Source organism: Myotis brandtii, unplaced genomic scaffold (genome assembly GCF_000412655.1).
Source record: "Myotis brandtii unplaced genomic scaffold, ASM41265v1 scaffold1141, whole genome shotgun sequence".
NCBI lineage: Eukaryota > Metazoa > Chordata > Mammalia > Chiroptera > Vespertilionidae > Myotis > Myotis brandtii.
In genome coordinates this window covers 62,636-77,467 of record NW_005353931.1, presented here as the reverse complement: position 1 = coordinate 77,467, position 14,832 = coordinate 62,636, and the positions used below count along the sequence as shown (strand labels likewise).

At 37.7% G+C, this 14,832-nt stretch overlaps 1 pseudogene; it reads right to left on the bottom strand.

The window, feature by feature from the left end:
• Nucleotides 1-5,516: 5,516 nt before the first annotated feature.
• LOC102256332 lies at nt 5,517-13,761 on the bottom strand (annotated as a pseudogene).
• Nucleotides 13,762-14,832: the final 1,071 nt, after the last annotated feature.

Here is a 14,832-nt window from a genome sequence, read left to right as displayed (position 1 = left end):
GAGGTTGTTCTGATTCCAAGAATTAATTTGTCCCCATCTGACGCTGGCCTCCCATTTAAATTGATTCGACGACAGTGTCCCATGATGCCAGCATTTGTGATGACTATTAATAAATCACAAGGACAAACTCTAGTCAAAGTAGGCATATTCCTACCTGAACCCATTTTTGCACCTGGTCAGTTATATGTTGCTTTCTCTCGAGTTTGAAGAGAATGTGATGTTACAGTTAAAGTTCTAAGTACTTCATCACAAGGGAAATTAGTCAAGCACTCTGAAAGTGTTTTCACTCTTAATGTGGTGCACAGGGAGATATACTAGAATAAGTTTAATCACTTTATCAGTCATTGTTTGCATCACTGTTGTTTTTATATCATGTTTTTGTTGTTTTCATATCATGTTTTTGTTGTTTTTATATCATGCCTCTGTTGTTATTATATCCTTTTGTTACTGTTTATTTATTAATACATTTATATATTATTTTCATATACATTTTACTAATTTCCTTTCATCTATCACACTTCTATTATGGAGAAAGGGCAAATAGCAATATTAAAATATCTCCGCTAATTAATTCTCTTTTTTAAAAAAATATATTTTATTGATTTTTTACAGAGAGGAAGGGAGAGGGATAGAGAGTTAGAAACATCGATGAGAGAGAAACATTGATCAGCTGCCTCCTGCACACTCCCCACTGGGGATGTGCCCTCAACCAAGGTACATACCCTTGACTGGAATCAAACCCGGGACCCTTGAGTCCGCAGGCCGATGCTCTATCCACTGAGCCAAACCAGTTAGAGCAATTAATTCCCTTTTAATGTGCACAAATTTTGTGTACTGGGCTACTAGTGTATAAGACTTTTCATTGCACCATTATTTCAAGTAGCTTGAAAATAAATAAACAAGTGCCCATTAATATTAAGATGGATAAGCAAACTGTGGTACATTTAGGTAGTAAATAACAACAGTAATGATGCATTAATTATAGCTACACAACAACAAATATATGTCATAACACTATAGAGTAAAATAAGACAAACAGAAAGAGTGCATAAATCAGATTCTGCTTTTGTAAACTTCAGAAAGAGCTGAAGGTAATCTTGTTTCTTAGAAGTCAAGATGGTGTTTCCATTGCAGCAGCAGGATGGGGTTTAGTGACTAGGTGCTGTGTGTGTGGGAGGCGAGAGGGCTTTGCAGTGCTAGTGATCCTTTACTCCTTAATGTATGTGGTGGTTATACACACATGCGCAAACTGTGAATATTTACTGAACTGTACTCTTATATTTGTGTATTTTTCTTTATGCATGTTATATTTCAATTTTTAAAGTTTTTTAAAAAAAATTACATCCTATTATAAAATAAGATCTATCTAATAATAAAAAGTTCTTGGGACATGAAAATATAAATAGCAAATTAAATTACTAGAATATTTTAATGATAAAGCTAACACTGAGGTATAACACAATTAAATGTTATTGAAAATAGAAAGTAAATTTTAAGAAAATCAGAGTATTACAGCAAGAACAAATATCTAATAATAGGGCACTAGAAAAGGAGGAGAAAAATTTAGGTGGAAAATCATCAAATAAATAATGTTAGAAAAAAATTAGAATTTAGGAGCATGTGTCTCTACTCCAGATTAAAAAGCTTCTTTGAGTCTCTAGCACTCTTAATAAAAAGGGACCATCAACACCCTAACTGGTTTGGCTCAGTGGATAGAGTGTCAGCCTGCAGACTGAAGGGTCCCAGGTTCGATTCCAGTCAAGGGCACATGCCTGGGTTGCGGGCTTGATCCCCAGTAGGGGGCATGCAGGAGGCAGCCGATCAGTGATTCTCTCTCATCATTGATGTTTCTAACTCTCTCTCCCTCTCCTTTCCTCTCTGAAATCAATAAAAATATTTTTTTAAAAAGGGACCATCAAGTCCCAAAAGAATAAAAGTCATCTACAAAGTATCCAGATTTAGAATGGCATTGTTAGTAATAGTGCAATGTAGAAAAGAGCAGCAAAAAGCCTTCAAAATCCTGTGCAATGTGTTTGTTTTTTTTAATCTAAATGTATTTATACAAGTTGAGGCTCAAAAAATAATTTTCAGACATTAAATTTATCAAAATAACTAATTCTCATGAAAACTTTCTCAGGTGATACAATGAAACAAGAGAATAAACCAAGTAAGAAGAATATAGGGAAATTAAGAAAAAAATCCACTATGGGAGAAATGATGAAAAATATCAAAATGATAGCTGGGCAGCACAAATAACAATTCTAATGGGGAAAAAGAGGGCTTAGAAGTGGGGTTTCAGGAGTGAAATGGAATTAATGTGATCAAATATATGACTTACAATGTCTATATATAAAAGCCTAAGCAACCGATCAGCAGACTGACCAACCGACTGGTAGACTATCCAGTAACTATGATGCGCATTGACATCCCCCAAGGGGTCCCAGATTGAGAGAGGGTGCAGGGCAGGCCGAGGGACCCCACTGGTGCACAAATCCATGCAACAGGCCTCTAATATTAAATAAAAGACAGAGTTACTGAAACACTTAATACAAAATAAGCAATGCTATGAAAAGTTAGCCAGCTTGTATTTAGTGTCCTTTCTGATTTTTTTTTGTATTTAAATGTTAGAGTTCTCACAACCCCATACTTTAACCCCTTTCTTAATGGATATCATGAAATTTTAAATATCACACTATATCACAGACCTATCACATTCACTCCAGCTGCATATATCTACTGCTCACTGTACATATCTACTTGGATGACTAATAGACCTTGGAACTATATCTTAATAAAATGGAAATTCAGATATTTTGTCCCCAAACCTGCTTCATCTGCTACCTCCCTTAACTCACTCTATGAAAATTTTATTCTTCCAATTTTTTGAGTCAAAAAACCTAGAGTAACAATTGATCTGGTCTTTTATATTATATCCCAAATCCAACCTTTTAGCATATACATTCTGATAGCTACTTTAAAAATTTAACCCAGAATCTGACCATTGCTTAATGGATCATCTCCTGCTACTATTGGACTATATATACCACTGAAATAATTTCTAATTGATATTATTTTTGAAAGTATATGTTATTGATTTCAGAGAAGAAGGGATAGTAGAAAGACAGAGAAACATCAATGATGATAGAGAATCATTGATTGGCTGCATCCTGCACTCCACTCTGGGGATCGAGCCCACAACAGGGGTATATGCCCAGACTCGAGTCGAACCATGACCTCCTGGTTCATAGGTTGACCCTCAAACACTGAGCCACACTGGCCAAACCCGATTTATATTTTTGCTTTTAACTCTTGACTTCCCTTTATTCTCTACTCTACATAGGAAACCAAATGCAACTTTTTAAACGTAATTATGATCATAACATTTGTCTGCTCAAAACCATATCTATCCAAATAAATTATAAAATACTTACCATGTTCCACTAAAGAAACATAAATGACCAGGTCCAAGGCTCTAACTCATGCCCCATTTCTATTGCCTTTCTCTCATTTACTCACTGACCTGCAATGCCACTGGCTATATGCTGTTTCTAGAATATATAAAATATCCCCTGAGGTCTATGACTGTTATTCCTTTCCTGGCCTATCTAAAATACCAATACCTTCCATTAGCCTCATAATATTTATCCTTTCTCACATTTAGTTATATATTGGGATTTATGTTTTTGTTTTTTTCAGAGCCTCTTTCTTCTCAATTCAAATTCAAGATCATTAAAGAGAGGGATTTGATTTCTTAATTGTTATGTCCCTGGGTTCAGAACATAGAGTAGACATTCCACAAGTATTTGTTGAAATCTCAGCTTATTTTCTCTTATGGTGATACAACATGTAATTATGGCTATTCCTTTGTTACCTGTGGTAAAAGCTAGATAGAAGCAAATAGGCTCAAAATTTTGCCTTATAAATTTGAAACAGAGTACCTATAAAATTGTTTTAGAATCTCCACATTATTTATTATGTTCAGGAAGATTCTCCCATGGTTGTATTTAACTACAGGAAAGAGATGGTTGTATCAGTCACTTTGAAAGGGAGATTTTGTAGAATGTTGCACAGGCAAACCAGTATTCATCCAATTTGCTAATGTACTCAACCAGAGTACTTTTGTTGCTGCTTTGGAATATAGGCCTTATGGGTTTTTCCCTTGCCTTCCAGAGACTGAATCTTGAGTACAAATGGGCCCAAGTGTGAGAGAGAATCACTGAGAACAAGGCTGACAGAGCCTTTCCATTAAATAACTTCATTTCTAAACTATTCATGTATCTGCATCATCACTAAAACCTTAGCTAGGTATTAAGGATACAAATAGTAATGAACAATGGATTTCTATTAATTGATATACAACAAATCCACAGATGTATTTCAAATAGATATCACATGCTATTAATCTAATATTTTATTTAATGTACAAAGAATCACTCCTCATTTGAAATATTAAGATATTAAAACAATGTAAAAACAACACTTTAAACCCAGCATCCAAAATATTAGAAATTTTTTCTTCTTTTGCCTAAATATACTAAAAATATTATTGACTTTTTTTCTGTGGTAAATTTAAAAATAGAGGCGAGGAGAAATGGAAATAGTTCACTATTATTTATGAGTAGACTAAAACTAATTATACAAATGGACAAGTATTATTTGGTTTGATTTTTCCCCTGTTATGATGTGTATGTGTTATATCAGTAGCAATATCAAAAGGAAATTGTCCTATAGGTATTATTTCTCCCTAGTGTTAAAACTGTTTTTTGATCTAATATTATTTTTTCTTTTTCTAGATTATTTTAATATATATATTTTAAATCCAGTGAAGCAGCTACAGATGCAATTAAAAAGTAGACAAGTTCAAAAATGAGACAAGCCTGGCCGGAGTGGCTCAGTTGGTCGAGCATCATCGTGTGCACTGAAAGGTTGCCAGTTCAATACTTGACCAGGGCACATACCTGGGTTACAGGTTTGATCCCCAGTGGGGTGGATATTGAAGGGAAGGCGACCTATTGATGTTTCTCTCTCACATCTATGTTTCTCTCTCTTCCTCTCTTTCTCTCTCTCCCTTCCTCTTTCTGACCATGCCCTAGGGCAGTGATGGCGAACCTTTTGAGCTCGGTGTGTCAGCATTTTGAAAAACCCTAACTTAACTCTGGTGCCGTGTCACATATAGAAATTTTTTGATATTTGCAACCTTAGTAAAACAAAGATTTATATTTTTGATATTTATTTTATATATTTAAATGCCATTTAACAAAGAAAAATCAACCAAAAAAATGAGTTCGCGTGTCACCTCTGACACGCGTGTCATAGGTTTGCCATCACTGCCCTAGGGTGAGGATTAAAAAAAAAAAAACACAAAGAGACAAGAAACAGTGAAGAAAACCCTTCACTCTACAGAGCTGAGCTCTACTAGTGCCCTCCCCCTCTCACTCCCCCCCTCCCCATTGGAGGCCTAGCTTTCCTGTGGTCAGGAGTTTTCTCCATTATTGTGTGGGGACACCAGGCAGCATTCAGGCACTGCTGAGATCAAAGTCTACAGTTTGGGTCCTAGACTCGAGTAGGGGTTCATCACTCTTAACCTCTTTCATGCTGTGCTAGATTTCATAGACAGCAAACTTGATCACCTACCAGACCCCGGGCCCAAGTACCAGCTTTCAGCTGCATCATCAGATAAACATTCACAATGATGCTCATTAGTAGGAGGAGAGGCAAAACAGGGAGCCTTAAAGTGAAGGGATGTGGAGCTCTGTGGCTGTCTCCAGATGACCCAGTGACTCCAGTAACCAGCATCAGTAGTAGCACAACCCCTGCAGTACACACTGGATCTCCAGAAAGCAGTGGCATTGACCACTGGGCCAGCACCAGGCAAAGGACACTCTGGAGCAGAGCAAGCAGTGGGGAGCCAACATAAGCACCTGGGCCAGAGAGTGGAGTGGGGGTGGAGTTGTGTGGATAAACGGTGCCTGTGAGGTCAGCTTTTCTGTTTCAGGCATCCTCTCCTCCTGCAACTCCAGTTCACCTTCCTCAGTCTTTCTCTCCTGGCCAGGCCAATACCTGAATATGAGCACACAAATAGGGTAGGCAATCAAGGTCCCAATTGACATGAGGCCCACAAGATCTGTGAGTTCCAAGAGGAATGCCATTAATGCTGCAATAAAACCAGAGACCACAGTGCCTGCGATGGGTGTGTGTGTGCCATTGTGGATCCAGGCAAGGACACGGAACAGCAAGGCCATCCTTCACCATTGCATAGATCACCTAAGGCATGAGGAACATAGAGCCCAAGAGGCTGGTAGAAAGAGCGCAGAGGGATCCAATAGCCATAACATAGGGGGCAGGGGCCCATCCAACATTGAGAAATGCCTCAGGCAAGGTACGCTCAGTGTGAAGCTGGTAGTAAGGCATCATTAGCATGAATGCCGAAGAAATACCAAAATACTCCAAAAAGCAGACAAATAGTGAAACCTCACAATGCCCATGGGGATGGGACACTGGGGATTCTGAGCCTCCTCTGCAGTGGTAGCAATATAGTCAAAACCAACAAATGCATAGAAACAGGTGCCTCTCAAGCTGAAAGGCCCAAATCCTCCAGAGATCAGAGAGCCCAAGCTAAAGGTATGGAGTCTTTCCTTGGCCAGTTTGCAGTCCTCTTCTGTGAGCTTCCGGCTGTGTAGGTCCCCTAAATGAAGTCAGAGACAATGACAAAACCCAGAATCAAGAGGTTCAACACTGTGAACACTTTGGTAACCAAGGCAGACTCATAGGCCCCAGAAGCAGCATTCCAGTGAGCAACAACACCAGACCCAAAGCAAAGGGGTCTGGATATTGTGCCAGGACATGGGGATCATGCAATGAGATGCTACCGGCGGGGTCTGAGACATGTGTTTTCCCATCAGGCTGTCAAAAGCTGAGCTCCAGGCACGGGCCACACTGGCTTCATCAATGACAGAGGAAAAGATGAGGTTCCAGACAGTGGTGAAGGCCCAAAGTTCTCCCACAGTGACATAGATGTAAAGACATGCAGAACCAGATCGGGGAACCCAGGCACCAAACTCTGCAAAGCATAGCCCAGCCAACACAGAGGCTAGAGCGACCACCACAAAGCAGATCACAGTGGAGGCTCCTGCTTTATCGTTGGCCACCTTCCCAGCCAGGACATCCACACCTGCACCCGATGTGCTGCCCACTAAATGCAGAGTGCTCAGGCATCTGGCAAGGTGAGTCTTCGCCATGCCTGGCTCTCCTGTACGTCTGCATGCCAGCTTGTGACCAAATCTGTGAAGTTTTCTGCAAGGTCATCTAGCCGGAGTTGAAGAGGATGCTAGGATCCAGGAGTGGTGAGTCTTGAGTTGGCTTCAGCGAAGTTGAGTTAAGCCAAGTTGGTTTAGAGGTGCAGGGTGCACTTGCTCAGGTTTCAAAGCTGCTGTTTCTGATCTAATATTCTTGTCACCTGGTTTACCAATGTATAGTAAGGTCCTCCAATATTGCCAAGGTATTAACATACAAATGCGTTTCTCCTAAAGAAGAAAAAGATGTACCTTGTCTTAGTGAAATTCCTACACTTTAAGGAACTCAAACTCTATTGCACTGATGGAAAAACAAAGATGAATATTCCCCAACCCCCATTTTGACCCTTACAACAGCAGTCTTTCTTGTCCTTTTCTATTTTAAAATTTAAAATGATTACTTCAAGTTTATTAAAGAAAATGTCTTGATTGTTTTGAAATCTATCTAAGCAAACAACTAATTTAAATTGTAATATATTACTTAAAGATATTTTGCCATCATTTTCTTGGTATCCTAGATATAATGTTGATAGGAAACAATTTGGAAAAGTTGATGAAACCATATGGATTAATTTGTCACATAACACTGACATGTAACTGAGTGACAGTAGTTGAGAATAAGAAATTTAAATACTTTTGTCTCTTCTCTCCTTTTGAAACAAGAAAAGCATGGTCATAATGTATGTGTATGTTATTTGTTCTGCTCTGTGGTTCAGTTTTATGAGGAAATATTTATCAAGAACATGTAAATGGACCTGCTCACATATCTGTTTTAAACTGTGTTGTTTTTTTAGAAGTGAGTCCTGGGTTATGGATGCTAGTGTATAAATCTCTCAATATAGTCATTTATACCTCCTGACCCTTCCCGCCAGTGACCTATATAAGTTAGGAAAGGGGACATCATTTTAAGAATTGAATTTTCCTGGAAAGAGGGGAAAATAAAACCATAGATGTACGTGGCATCTCAGAAGATAATGTGAAAATGGAAGGAAAGCAGCACACACTTCTCTTTCTGGGGCAGCCCAGTAAAGCAGGAAGTCAGACTCAGTTATGGGGTGTGACTTGCTGCTTGGGACAATGTTGGTTGATATTTTCTGTCTTGTAATATTTTTTGATAATTGGAGGTAGAAAAAAACTACTAATACCATGTTTGATACATCATTGACCCCACAGATTACTTATTAAACTATTGCTAAAACTGGCTCTTTATCTGTCATCTGTTAAGAAAGTAACAAGCTTACCTCATCTCCTATTTGTAGAGGATTTAATTTCTTCTAACAACTATACAATGCAAAACTTCTACAATTGCTATCTGGGGAATTCTGATCAATTTTATGTAAGAATGTCTCAGTCTGCAGGAGGCTCTAAAGACAAATGAAGATGCCACATTCAGAATAGCTGTATCAATAAAAAATTATACATTTTAATTTTACTGGTTAATTTCTCCAAATGGAGAATACAAAGTAATGTTCTAAAATCGGGCCTGTGATGAAAGTTATACTATTTTATGCACTTGAATAAGTAGTAAAACATATATAATAATTTGGGAACAATGGCTCCAACAGTGTAGGCCACAGAGTTAATAACTAAAAATCACAATATAAACATTCTATGATCAAATAAATTGGACAATGCTGGGTAAATAAAGTTAAATAGCTAGTTTTACAATATGACCTCTTAAAGCTGTTAACATGTTAATATACATTTGAATGTACATGAGAGTGTTATAAGCAGTAAGCAGAAATTTTAAAAAATATTGATCAAGAATTTATTTTTAAATCAAAATCTATACTATTGGTGTTTTAATTTTTTTTTTTAAAAAAGGACTTATCTCCCTCTTCTGAAACTTCTCTTTTCAATCTTTAGTCAAGTGAAGTACTCCCTATAGCATGATGCTATCCAGTTGATGTAGGTGTGACTATGTGCCCATTTTAGAGAGTCAGCATGCCATTCACAGGCAGTTCTGAGGCTTGCAGCTAGGATTTCCTGACAGTGAACACTATCTTGAGATTGTCAATATATAATTTTATCCATTTATCCATAAGTAAGTCAATCTACAAATGACACTGTAAAATTTAATAGGTTCAACTCTGCTTACTCTTATTATATGAAAATACATTTTTACTTATATCTCTAAGGTGTTAAAAACTTTCCACTCATCTTGATAATTTAAGAAAAGTATGTGTGTGTGTTCTCTATTCTATATATTGCATCATTTACCAAAAATAGAAACAAAACCAGAACTTATCTCTAAAGAGCTTTACCATATGATATCCACCAGACTTGCACTAAATAATGTATCTATTTTTGAAACATGTCCAGGTTCTTCTTACTAGATGGCTACCTATCATAAGATAAACCCATACTGTTTTTCCCAGTTTCTTTGTGAGTTGGCATATATGGGGGAGGGTAGCAAAAGTAGGTTTACCATTGTGGAAACATGAAACAGAGAAAGTTTGTTCTTGTATTTTATTTATTCATGCTTGTATTATTTTCCATATGAACAACTGTAAACCTAATTTTGCCCCACCCTTTATATGCAAGAAGAGTTTGAAATGGCAGGTACATGTGGCTTTGAATCTCAAGAGTTATCCTTGCACCTTTAAAAAATATATATTTTTGTTCTGACAGAATTCATTCCTCACAAAGCCACATTGCATTACATTTCCCTCAATGCTTGATTTCCAAGGATCTGTTAAATTTACACATGGAAAAATGAGACTGATAGGAATTGCTATGCTTTTCTACTTAATAAAAGACTAGAGGCCCAATGCACAAAATTTGTGCAAGAGTAGGCCTTCACAGCCGTGGTGGCTGCCTGGATCCCTCCCTAGCAGCCACAGTGGCTTCCTCGATCCCACAGCTGCAGCTCCGGCTTCGTCTGGAAGGTCGTCTGGTCTAATTAGCATATTACACTTTTATTATTATAGATAATATAGGATGCATTCAGTTTCTGATCCAACATGTAAAGAACTTGGAAGTTATCTCTCCTATCCACAGAACAAGAAAAAAAAAAACCTGAGTAAACTGAAAAAATCAACTCTTTTTAGATACATCACAAAATTGAAGACACAGGGCAGACCACACCGCCAAAACTTGGAGTGAAAGGTAAACACAGAGAATTACAGTTAAGTGTAGGAGCAGAAACCACTGCTGAAGGCTGGCAGCAACACTTAAAAGGTAATTAACCAATTGCTAGAGATTAAGCGTGGACCAGCTTGAGAAATAAAAATTCCTGAAGTCCATCTCTTTCATTAAATTTTATTTCTGGAAGCCCCACAAGTTTCTTAGGGTGAAGAGAGGAAAAAAATTCCCTCATGTTTCTGATAAAGGAGGGGTGGTGGAATTAGCCATTTCAAATATGTCAAGAATACTCTGTTTTCCTTAGCAAATGCTTGCCCTCAAGTGAGTGAATCTATTTTAACACAGCCTGGCCAAACTCGGGGAAGGGAAAGGGCCAACTCCAGGCCTCTCTAGCTTTTGATGTGGGGGAAGGAATATACTGAACTCCAGTCTCACTCTCCAACTCTTTCTGTCTTACCTAGGAGGTAAAATAGTTCAGAACCCTTGTGAAGATCACAGCACAGGGATGACACTGGCATAAGAATAGACATATAGATTAGTGGGATAGAACAGAAAACCCAGAAGTCAAACCACCTCTCTATAGTCAGCTAATAATGAACAAAGAAGGCAAGAGCATACAGTGGAGAAAAGGCAATCTTTTCACTAAATGGTGTTGATAAAATTGGACAAGTGCATGCAAAAAAAAAAAATGAAACTAGACCACCAACTTACACCATACACATGAATAAACTCAAAATAGATAAAGGACTTAAATGTAAGTTGCAAAACCATAAAAATCCTAGAAGAAAATATAGGCAGTAAAATCTCAGACATCTCTTGCAGCAATATTTTTTGCAAATGTATTTCCTAGGGCAAGGGAAACAAAGGAAAAAAACAAAACAAAACAAATGGGAGTACATCAAACTAAAAAGCTTCTGCACAGCAAAAGAAAACATCAACAACAAAGAAAGGGAACACACTGAATGGGAGAACATAGTATCCAATGATATAGCCAAGGCATCAGGCTCTAGGAACCCCCAAGGCTGATGGAGGGCAGTAATGAACCAATGGGTTTATTCAGAATCTTGTGAGATGAATTGACCCCTTCAACTCTACTTTCTCATCTCCATTTTTAAATTAAATCTTTATTGTTATCTGAGCATTTGTTCCTCTTTTTTCCCCCCATAACTCTCCTTCTAGTTGAAGAGTCTCTCCTCAGCCAGCCTTCCTGTGGTTCTGGATGATGTCGGTTCTGTCTTTTAGTTGTATTTTTGAAGTGGTTGTTTGCAGTAGCAGTCTCCGGTGTTTACCTATGCCGCCATCTTGGTCTCTCCCTTCAACTCTACTTTCACATCTCCATGAGCAGTACACATGGGTGCCAGCATCTGAGCATGAGGCTAAGAAAAAAGTCTCTAAAGAAATGGAATAAACAACCTTAGAGAAATAGGCCAGTTTGTGAGTTGGCACTTCATGGTGAGCTCCATATTTTCACATCTCCCAACATAATGATTACACATCCCGATCACCACCCACCATAGCTGTGAGGACTACTAATTAACAAAGCTCTGTCCCACATACTCATAGACTCCGATCATATTTTTCTTACTATGATTTTTTACTATATAAAAAAGTAAGGATTGCCACACATTTGAAGTAAGCTACCCATATGAGAGACAAAAGCAGAAAAAAAATAACCATGAATAAAACATATCAAATTTGGAGAAGAAAGCTTTACCTACAAATACAGAGGCACTCTAGTTACTATCCCTAGGGAGATCAAAAAGATACTATCAGTATACAACATTTACAGGATACTGTTAAAAGTAACCCTTCAGAGAACAAATGCTTTTGAAGAACAAAATTGTAAGTGTTGAAATTTTATCTATATATAATGGAGGCACAGAGGATAAAGTTAAGGGACTCTGAAAAAATGAGATAAAAAACAAAAAGCAAGAGAAAAGATGAGAGAGAACAAATCAATCTAAAAATTTAAATATCCTATTAATAGAAGTATCATTAAAAAGGGAATAGAATAATGACAGGGAAGACATTACAAAGCATGTAATCCAAGATATTTAACAGGAAAGAGTTACACAAATATTCAAAAGAGTCATCAGATATACAACCCAATTAATAAAAAATAACACATATAAGGTACAGAGCTATGAAAATTTACAAAACCAAAAACATAAAGATGACTCTAATGCTTTCAAAAGATTATTCAACAAGGTCACTTATGAAGCCCTGAGTAACAGTCTAATATTAGACTTGTTATCAGCAAACTCGATGATAGACACCACTGGACAAATCCTTATAAAATAATGAGGAATAATATTGACTTTTTGTCATGAAAATAAAAACTCTATAACCTATCTTAGGAAGATGCTCTAGGCCAGCGGTTCTCAACCTTTGGGTCGTGACCCCTTTCACAAGGGTCGCCTAAGACCATCCTGCATATCAGATATTTACATTACAATTCATAACAGTAGCAAAATTACAGTTATGAAGTAGCAACGAAAATAATTTTATGGTTGGGTCACAACATGAGGAACTGTATTTAAAGGGCCAGAAGGTTGAGAACCACTGCTTAGGCTGTGTGCCATCAAAATAAATGACTTAAACCAACAAAGAAGTGACTAAACCAAGTTCTCCCTCCAGATTTCTTATACACTTGCAGTTGGATGGTTGTTGGCCCTGGGCTCATTTAAAGGCTTTTGCACTCACATGTCTGCCACTTGTGTTGGGGCATCCAGACACCAAAAAACGGATCAGTCATCTCTGTTTCTCCATCTTAACATCACTAGTTTGGGCTTCCTCACAGTATGGAGTTATAGGATAGACAGAGCAAACATTTTCAAAGACCCAAAGAGAAGCCAACAATGCTTCTTACAGCTCAGACTTAAAGGTCTCAGGAGGCATATATGCCCATTCTATTGATCAAGGAAGTCACTCAGTGCAGCCACAAGGGGAGGTAAGTCAGACTTGACCACACAGTGACAGGAGTGTCACAGCCATCTTTACTCCATTGTAGCCTATTTATCCCCAGCTATTTCCTTTTTGCTCTTCTTCTCGCTCCACACATAACTCCAAATTAACATATACTGTTAGTCAAGGCTGATATTTAACTGGCACAAAATGATTTTGTTGCTAAAATTTGAAATAGTTCCACACTGATTGGTAAATAAGCTACCCGAGACCCAGATGGTCCTCCTAATGCCCCAGTTACCAAAATCCATTTCCCAGATCACCCCGAACAATCTCAGGATCAAGCAACTAAAATGCTTGGCTTGTTACCGGATACTAGGACATGCTCCATATGACCAACTTCAATTGTGATTCAGTACCTATACCAAAAGGCATCTTCCAAAGGCACTGGGATTCCAGGGACCTCAGAAGTTTGGACCATGATCCACTTAGATGCCAGTCTTGCCCTGAAAAGTGCCAGGAAGGCACCATGTATTTGTTTTTGTGACAATCAGCCCCCTGGCCTTCCAACCAATTTCATGTCAGCTCCCATACATGCACCAATAACATTCAGCCCTTCACATGATAGTTTGCATCTTGATGAAAGTTCTGGCATCTAGGAAACAAACTGCTGGTGCCTCTCCAGCCCTCATACAGTATGGCTGCCATTTCGGGCTAACACTCCTACATAACTGCTTAAGGAAATGAAGACATCCAGGTAGAGGGAGGGAGAGGAGGTGGAATGACAGTAACAAGGCTACGGCAGGCACTGGCCTCCTGGAAGTCTGTCAACAGACAAGCACCTCTGTTAGAGAAGAGAGGACTCAAAGCAAGGGACTGCTCCCAGGTGTGTGTCCAGGCTCCAGAGCAGTCTCAGGTTATGATTTCTCCTTTTCATTATTCCTATTGAATTTGGCTCCCATTTAAATGTGGTTTGGCAAGAACCATCAAAATTCCCATCCTTCATAGCCATTATTAGATTTTCACTTTATGAATAAAAGAAATAGCTAATTTTTACAGAGCATTTGATCCATGCAAGATGATTCTACAAATTTACATTAGATCAAAAGAGTACTATAATTTTATCTCATCCCCATTTACAGATGAAGTAATTGAGACACAAAGAGATGACTTAAAAGATAAGTGGGAGAGCTGGAATTTAAATGTAAACATCCTGTTAAGAAGTCAGTCTCTTAAATGCCATGTTCCACTAGTTCCATGGGATTAAGTTCCATTTGATTATATATGGCATGGTAATAAACTACTTTTAGGACTTTTTTTTATAATAGATATATTAAAAATAAAAAACATCCCAGACTGGATTGAACATTTTGAATATAATTGCTGTTAAATTAAGTAGAGGGAAAAATGCCTCAGCACCATGAACATTATTGTTGATATTAAGAAAAATTATCTACCTTTTGAGGCAACAAATAATCTAATAACTTTCAATTTAATGAATAAATTATTGGAAGAATTTCATATCGTTCCTTATGTCAAATAATTGTACAAA